Raw genomic sequence first — 8,909 nt, 5'->3', positions numbered from 1 at the left:
CTGAGTTGTATCTGTGGCCACAGGAGGCTTTCTGAGCAGCCAGCGCTGGACCGCACCCTCGTTAGGCGAAAGGATGGGGCGGGTCCCCCGTGAGGCGGATTCGTCCTGTACAATGGGGAGTCTTCGAAGCTGCCTGCGGGGTCCTCCCTCACAGCCCAGCACTCCCTGGGGCCAGCATCTGCAAGCCCCTCAGACTCCCCCTGTCCCTCCAGAGCTCCGGCCCCCCAGTCTCAGGGCCGCTGGTCTGGGATTATTTCCCAGCGAGCGTGGAATGGATCCCTGCTGCTGACTTCACAGGTAGCCTCTACCAGGGGCATGCTTGCAGCTTCCTGATAAAGTCTGGAATTCTCACACTTTTCCCCAAGTAGCCCCGCTCTGGTGGATGGGGACAACCAGCCAGTTCTCCAGGGCTCTGGGCTGGTGAGACCTCTCTGAGGCCTTGTCATCAGTCACCCTTAAACTGCGTGTAAAGTTTGCTACTACGTAATCCAGGAAAGATGGAAGGCAGCGGAGAAGGGGGCGACAGAGGATTAGATGGTTGGATGGCATCACCGACTCGAAGGATGTGAGTTTGAGCAAGCTCTGGGAGTTGGTTATGGACAGGGAGGTCTGGCGTGCTGCAGTCCATGGGGTCGCAAGGAGTCAGACACAATTGAGTGACTGAACTGAACTGTACTGAATCCATCACCATAAAATAACATTTTCAGTGACTTTAGTCCACCCCCCTCCACTCCCCTGACTTGTTTTCAGAGACTCCAGGGCGGTGCTGGAAGTTTGGCCTGTGATGCCTCATCCTACCCGGTCCCGCTGGGGGATGAGGGCCCTGGGGCCACAAGCAGGGCCCATGTTAAAGGGAGTTATTGGGGTGGAGGCGGGACTCCTCCAATCCCACAGGTGATCCTGCCTCCCTGCCTGCCCCACCCCCGGCCCTTGACCCTTTCCTTCCCTCTCCTGAAGTCGGAGGTGGCTCCGTTCTGCTCTCAGAGACCACACTCCCCCGGGGCAGCCTTGGGCCCACGCCCTCCTGGTCTTTCAGCAGCAGAGCTGCCCTCCTCTCCCCCAGTCCCCACAGCACTGGGGGGCTGGCTGCTCCAACCCTTACCCAATCCTGCCTTCCCCACCGTCACCTCTCCGTCAGAGGCAGAGCCTGGCCGCCTTGAGGGGGAGGAAGGAGGGACGCTTCGGCTACTTCTCTGCCCTGCAGCACGGAGCAGCCTTCCTGTTACCGAAGTCCAAGCTCACTCTACCTGCCGCCTGGTAGGCCAACGATCAGAGACGAGCTGGTGTCCCCAAGACAAGAAGGGACTTTATTTGGGAGCTGGCTGATGGAGAAGGTGGCAGGCTAGAGCCTCGAAATAACCATCTTGTTGGGGCCTGGATGCCAGCTTCTTTTACGGATCAGAGATGGGGAGGGAGAAGGTGAGGATATGAAGTGAAAAGACTTCAGTCCTTCCAACTGTCTCCTAGAACGGCAAGCGTCAGGCAGGGGGCTGTGAGAGTTTCACCTGCTTACAGTCCTTCACTGCTGGGGGCTCCGGTTACCTCCTGAGGCAGGCCATCATGTATGCCCTCAATGGCTTCTAGCTTGGGCTTCCCTGGTGGTTAGCTGGTGAAGAATCTGCCTGCAGTGTGGGAGATCTGGGTCCCATCCCTGGGTTGGGAAGATCCCCTGAGGAAGGGAAAGGCTACACACTCCAGTATTCGTGCCTAGAGAATTCATGGACTATAGAGGCAAAGCGTCAGACACGACTGAGTGACTTTCACAATAACTGGTGGCTCAGATGGTAAAGAATCCGCCTGCAATGTGGGAGACTTGGGTTCAATCTCTGGGTTGGGAAGATCCCCTGGAGGAGGGCATGTCAACCCACTCCAGTATTCTTGCCTGGAGAATCCCAAGGACAGAGGAGCCTGGCGGGCTACTCCATAGGGTCGCAAAGAGTCTGACATGACTGAGCGACTAAGCATGCGCGCACACACACAATAACAAAAGTGGCAGGATGAGGGTTGAAGTCACAGAAGCAGATCCAGCTTGAATTCAAAATTAACCCTTCCTGATTATCCTGGGCTTCCCTGGTGGTTCAGCCCAGTAAAGAATCTGCCCTCAATGCAGGGTACCCAGGTTTGACCCCTGGGTCAGGAAGATCCCCTGGAGAAGGGAACGGCAACCCCCTCCAGTATCCTTGCCTGGAGAATCCCATGGACTGAGGAGCCTGGTGGGCTGTGGCCCATAGGGTTACAAAGAGTCAGACATGACTGAAGCGACTTAGCACGCATGTCAGTGTTGGGAACAAAAGTTCAAACTTTGGTCCAGGAAGATTCCACAAGCTAAGCCATGGACTGTAAGCAGCTAAGCCCATAAGCCACAACTACCGAACCTCTGCTCGACAGTGTGGGAGCCGCGGCTGCTGAAACCCGAGTGCCCCAGGGCTCAAGCTCAGCACCAGGAGTGCCTGCTCACCACAGCTAGGGAGCGGGCCCTGCTCACTCCAACCAGAGAAAAGACGAGGCCGCACAAAGACTCAGCACAGCCAAAAATAAACAACTAAGAATTAAAAAACAGGCTACGATCTTACATGTGTAAACATAGAACCACGACGCTGCTAGACAGCCCAGAGGAGGAGCTCTCTGGGACCCCTCAGACTCGGTGGCAAGTTGTTAGGTCTTGTTAGAACAAGACCCTGTTAAGATGAAAGACCAACTACGGGGAGGGAGAAAGCATCTGCAGAGGTCAGACCTGACACAGGGCTAGTGGCAGGACTGGGGAAGAACTCTGCCTGGAGCAGGTCAGCAGAGGGAAGACCCAGAGATGGGTCAGTGGTTCTTGCTCTTCCACAGAACGGTCTTCTGTCCGGCCCGGGAGCCATAGTCACAGGGACGTCCCTGCCCACAGGGACGGGTCTGAGGGTGGATTCCTGACCCAGGGTCTTGACCTGAGACTGGAGACCGTGGGCCCAGGGGCCTTCAGACGGGGGCTGAGCAAAGTGCTCTGTGATACTAGGACCGTGCGAGCTGGAAGCCGGGGGACCCTGGCTTTACAGTGGGTGGGGTGGGGGGCAGCCTTGACCCACCAGGGCAGCCGCGTGAGCCTGTCGGGGCAGAGGCGAGCTGGCGGGTGGCCTGCTTCGTCCCGATGCTCCCATCGCTGTGCAGTCGAAGTGGACGGAGGTCTGGCTTAGGAAGGGGAGGGGTCTGATGGGTGCTGGGGAGACAGTTCTGCTCTGCCGCACCAGTCTCTGATGTCGGTCTCATCACCCCTGCTCAGAGATGAGGAACAGGGCTCCCTGGCCAGTCAGCCCTTGGCCGTCCCGAAGCACCTCCTTGCGCCTGTTCGGTGGTCACGCTTATGCTTTCCCCAGCGCTGTGATGCCTGCTTCAAGGAACATTTTTAGCAGAGAAGTATCAACTATTCAAGCAGTATGAGGATAGCCTGAGTTTCTTTGTCTCTGGGATTTAAAAAGTCACAACTTGGTGGTGCTCGGGAGCCCAGGGCTCAGATGGTGACCGTCCCTCCTCGTGGCCCTGGTCCAGAAAGGTCCTGCCCCCTGACCCTGGCCTGGTCCTGGCCATTTCCCTTCCCGGCAGCCAGTGTATTCCCTCAGGGTGGAGCTGGGCCTCCTGCTTTCTCTGCCATGTGTCTTCTCCCCTCACTCAGAGTCACGGCCGGGCTTCTTCCCTCACTCAGAGTCATGGCTGGGCCTCCGAGGGCCTCAGGTCTGTGGTCCTTCCTGCCGCCCACCTTCTGGAACTTTCTGTGTCATTACTGCAGCCAGTCCCCAGACCCTCACGGTCCTCACATCCGTCCGGCCCCCTCCGGGATGGAACCTGCCCAAGGGCGGGGGTCCCAGACTGGCCTCATCCTCCAGGGGGTTACAGAGCAGCGTCTGACGCCGGGGAGGGCCTGGGCTCAGGGATCGTGTGGGTGAGGACCTGGTGATCAAACCAAGCTCGGGACACGACACGCCGTTTCTGTCACAAGGGGAGCCCACCCGATGGCCTTGGACGGAGGCAGGCGGCCTGGGCCCCTGGCGGGAGCTCGGAGAACCATCTGGGGTCATAACTGGAGATCTTTCAGGCCAGCCGGGGCCGGGGTCGCTTCTGGAGAAAGTAGCCGCGGTCAAGGGACGGAGGGGATCACAGCCACACCGACCGACTCGAAGCCTGCCTGGAGCTGCCCCTCCCCCTGAGGCAACTTCCAGGAACATGAGCCTCCATCCCTGCCGGGCTCCTCTCCCAGGGGACGTCTCAGCATAGCCCGCGCCAAACAGGAAACACTTGGGTTTCCTGAGAAAGTTTCTTAAAGTCTTTGGCCAAAGCGCTAAACTGGAGGATCTTGACGTGGATGTTGGAAAACGGGGGTGAGAAGTCCCCGGGGACTTCACGGGGGGTGGCCACAGGCACACGCAGTGTTTCTCCGGGATCACGTGTGTCACGTATGACACGTTCCTTAGCTGAGATCTGAGCTGCGGGACACAACCAGGGTGCAAGGGCTCTCTTGGAGGCAGAGACAGACAGACAGAGACAGAGAGACAGAGGACAAGAGGGAGGGGCACGGGGAGAGGAGAAGAGACGGAGGCTTCGAGAGGCGCTGCCCAGGGCAGGTCAAGGCCAAGACCCCACCCTTCCGTCCAGCTCAGAAGCCCGGGACTCTGAGGGTCCCACAATCAGACTGGCCCCCACCCCGCCAGGATAGGAAGACAAGGATCAGTGGAAGAAATACAGCTTCCCACTTGAAAATGGGCCGCAGACATTTGTTATTCCAATTTTTTTAAGTACAAAGATAATTCTCCCCATTCTGAAGGGGACTTTTGTTTTCCCTCTCTTCTGAGTGTTTTTTCCAAGCCTGGTAAATGCTCAGATGAGGGATAAGAGGGACCACATGACTGAGGAAACGTCCCGACTCGGGGGTGGGGCCTGGCGGCCTCTTCCTCCTCCGGCCTCATCTGGGCCAGGTCTGGCCCAGCCTCCCTGCCTCGGGCCCAGCCAGGGTCTGAGGGTGGGTGGTGGCCCAGGGATGCTCCCGCACCCGTCAATCCGAGCCTCTCCGCTCTGCCTGCCCTTTGGCTTACGATGGGGCATGATCATCACGGCCCTGTGTCTGGGTCTCCACTGTGACTCTGATGTCCTGGGAAACTGGGGGTCACTGGGCATCTGTGCTCTGGGCACGGTGCACCCCCCTCAATTTTCTCAAGCAGCCCCTCCCAATGTGCTAAGCCACTTCAGTCGTGTCCAACTCTCTGTGGCCTCATGGACTGTAGCCGCCAGGCTCCTCTGTCCATGGGATTTTCCAGGCAAGAAAACTGGTGTGGGTTGCCTTTTCCTCCTCCAGGGGATCTTCCCGGCTCAGGGATCGAACCTGTGTCTCCTGGGCCTCTTGTATTGGCAGGTGGGTTCTTTACTGCTGAGCCACCAGGGAAGCCCAGCCCCTCCCAAGGGCAGGCCTAAAATAAAATACTGTACTGAAATGGTGTGCTCGCCAACCCAGAGAAGCCTCTGCCCACATCCAGACTTGGGAGGGTGATGGGAGAGCCATGAGGGTCTGAGTCCCGTGTCCTGCCCCTCCCTGAGGAGAGGACACTCCGAAGGTCACAGTCATGTGGTCCCTGTCTCCCTGAAGTACTGGGATGAGTGTGGCCAGGAGCAGCTGGGGACCTTCCCTCCTGAGAGCAGCCTGCCTGCTCATCCAGAGGGACCTACCTGGTCCAGCAGTTGGCTTTGCCCCACTTGGCTTTGTTACCGGCTTGGGCAGATGGCCAGGGGACAGGGCGGCTCAGTCATGCAGGCAAAACCAGACAACAAGTGACCATGAGTTGGGGGAGAGTCACCTCTTGAGACGCCGGGGTGCAGGGGAGGACCACTGCCTGGCTCCCCGCTGGGACGCTGTCTGCTGGTGGGAGTAGGGCAGGGAACTTAAACGCATTTTGTTCTCCTCTGTGTCCTCAGGGCCAAGAACAGTTCAAGACTCATGGGATGGACATGCGAACAATGTCCCAGCACCTCCCCTTCAAAGCTAGTCCAGACTAAGAGCAAGGCGTGTGTTAAAAGGTGGATTAAAGGAAAATCCCTTGGAGCCTCCAGGCCTGGTCTGGAGTCTGGTACTACCTCCCACTGGTCACTGGTCCCAGGCCTCCTGCTTGATCTTTTTGGGCCTCAGTTTCCCTGTTGGGAGACGTGGGAATAACAGCCGGTGGTATTAACATTGTTGGAAGGCGTGGGTGGAGGGGCCGCAGGGAAGCAGCCTCTAGGCCTGGTAAACATGGTGATGTGTTTGTTCACCAGGAAAGCGGTGACTCAGACGCTAAAGGATCTGCCTGCCATGTGGGAGACGTGCGTTCGATCCCCGGGTCGGGAAGAAGATCCCTTGGAGGAGGGCATGGCCACCCATTCCAGTACGCTTGCCTGAAGAGTCGCCATGGACCGGGGAGCCTGGCGGGCTACAGTCCGCGGGGTCGCACAGAGTCGGATGTGCTGGGCGATGGAGCACAGGGAAGCCGGGACTGGGCTGGGTCTCCTCACGTCTCACTGTCCAATCAGTGGCCCAGGGCCGCTGGCGGTTTGCCGGGCTGATGGAGCTGGGACACAGTCTCCCAGGAACCACCCGGGAAGCGCAGGCATAGCCCACCTGAAGCCAGAAGAGCAGAGGTGCAGGGCTGCCTGGAGGAGGCGGGTCGTCGGGAGAATCAGGCGGCTCTGCTAAGGATCCCGTTTTCAAATCACCGGCCACATCAGCGTCATCGGGAAGAGCAAGTCTGACTCCACTTCGGATTCATCCTTTTACTTACCTTTCTATTCTGCTGCTTTGGCTTGAGTTAAAAATGTTACCTAGAGCCCGTTTCGATGGCTAAGTCAAAGGTGTCTCTTGGTGAATGACACATTGCACTTGAAAATACGTGGGTTATTTTCAAATATCTTTTGATATTGAATTCTGACTAAGATAATTCCACAGTGATAAGAGAACAGACTGAAAATTTTGCACCTTGTTTTATGTCCCCAGATATACTCCACTGTCTCCTGGTTTATAGTCTATGGGAACTTGAATAGAATTTGTACCCTGCTGTTGTGTGAAAATTGTATTAATCTTAATTATGTTGAATTGGTTTATAGTGCTTTTCAGATCTACTGTATCCTTTTATTTTTCTGTCTACACATTCTATTAATTTTTGAGAGTTTGAAACTCTAACTAAAAGTCTTAATTTATCTACTTAAAAATAATTATAGTGGAACTATATGTAACCTTGTTCTATATTTTCCAAGTCTCCTGAAAATGTGTTATCATACTTTCATAATTTAAAAATTAAAAAATCCAGTTAAATTTTTTGAAACAAAAAAATTTTAAGTTCTGAGGAGTTCTGATCTTTTGAGTGCTAGCTGCCTGCTTTCTTTTTTTGTAACTACAATAAACACGGTATTTTCCTTAACCACACACACACACAAGAGGATGTTGCCTATAGCCTGAAATATACAGAAGAGCCCAATCTCAAGGCTTTGACCTTTAAGAGTGTAACACTCTTCCATTCCATAAAAATAATAAAAAGTTGTGTAACAGAGAATAATAGTTGTCTTGCTGGAGGTTTACAGGAACACTGTGATCTGACCTACCACGGCCCTCCCTCACCTGGCCTGTAAAAATGCTCCGCTGAAACCTTTGGGGAGTTTGGGGTTTTGGGCATGAGCCACCATTCTCCTTGCCTGGCCCTGCACTAAACTTTTTCTGCTACAAACTCCAACATTCCAGTATTGTTTGGGCTCTCCGTGCAGCAGGTACACAAACTTGCGTTTGGGAACACAAATAATCATTTACTTGCAAGCATAATCAACCGTCTGCTCAGCAATGTGGATTTTTCCCAGGTGTTGGCATTTCCAGGACTCTATGTCCCATCTGGAAGAATTAATATAATGAAGTGTCATGAAAACGTCTGTGAACTTTGATAGAATGAATATCACACACATTTGGATTTTTTTTTCCTAGTTGAAAAAATAAAACCTAGTGGCAAAATCCATAATATAACACTGTCGGAAAATTAAGCACTTCCAGGGGCTGTTTCTGATTATAGTGACTTCAGATTTTTCTAATTATTCTGCCCCAAACGTTTATCTTTGTCTTTTGTTCTGGTATGAAGACGCTCTGTTTATAAAGCATTATAAGGTAAAATGACTTTATGTGTATCTTCATCACTCCTTGGTAACTGAGGCAGTTAACATGTATTGATATTAAGCTTTTATGTATATGAATTCTATATCATTAGCGAAACATTAGCCTGCTTGGCTTGACGTAAAATCTCTTTTTCCTCCTCCCTGATGAAGGAATGATTTTATTTGGAAAGCCTAACAGAGGCATGAAAACAAAACCACATGCAGCTTTGCGTATCACAAACTCTGCTGAGAGGAACAAAGTTAAGAACATCCCTGGTGCTAGGGGTTACGAAGTCTACACGCAGCACGAGTGCAGAGGGGCATTTATTTTTTGAACAAACAAATGACTTTTTGTACTCTCAGTCAAGAAAAAAAACCTGAATATTTACTTACGCTAATCTGATGAGTTCATCCTCCACAGCTTCAAAATCCCCATTTGAATACAATAATTTGTCAAGCCTAGAGCTCCCTCCACACACTCTTTCATTCCACAAATATTTGAATACCTACTAAGTGTGTGTGTTGGGGCTTCCCTGGTGGTTCAGAAGTGAAGAATTTGCTTGCTGACACAAGTAGGATCCCTGAATCAGGAAGATCCCCTGGAGGAGGAAATGGCAACCCACTCCAGTATTCTTGCCTGGAGAATCCTGTGGACAGAGGAGCCTGGTGGGGTCGCCAAGGTGTTGTTTAGCACCTAAACAACAGCCATAGTGTGTGTGTCTGGAGGTATATACAGCAGAGGAAGTCCCTGCAGTGGGCGGGAGAGCTGATATTCTGGT

Source organism: Dama dama, chromosome 20 (assembly GCF_033118175.1).
Source record: "Dama dama isolate Ldn47 chromosome 20, ASM3311817v1, whole genome shotgun sequence".
Classification (NCBI taxonomy): Eukaryota; Metazoa; Chordata; class Mammalia; order Artiodactyla; family Cervidae; genus Dama; species Dama dama.
The sequence above is the reverse complement of the archived record's forward strand: the minus strand, read 5'-3'. Positions refer to the sequence as shown.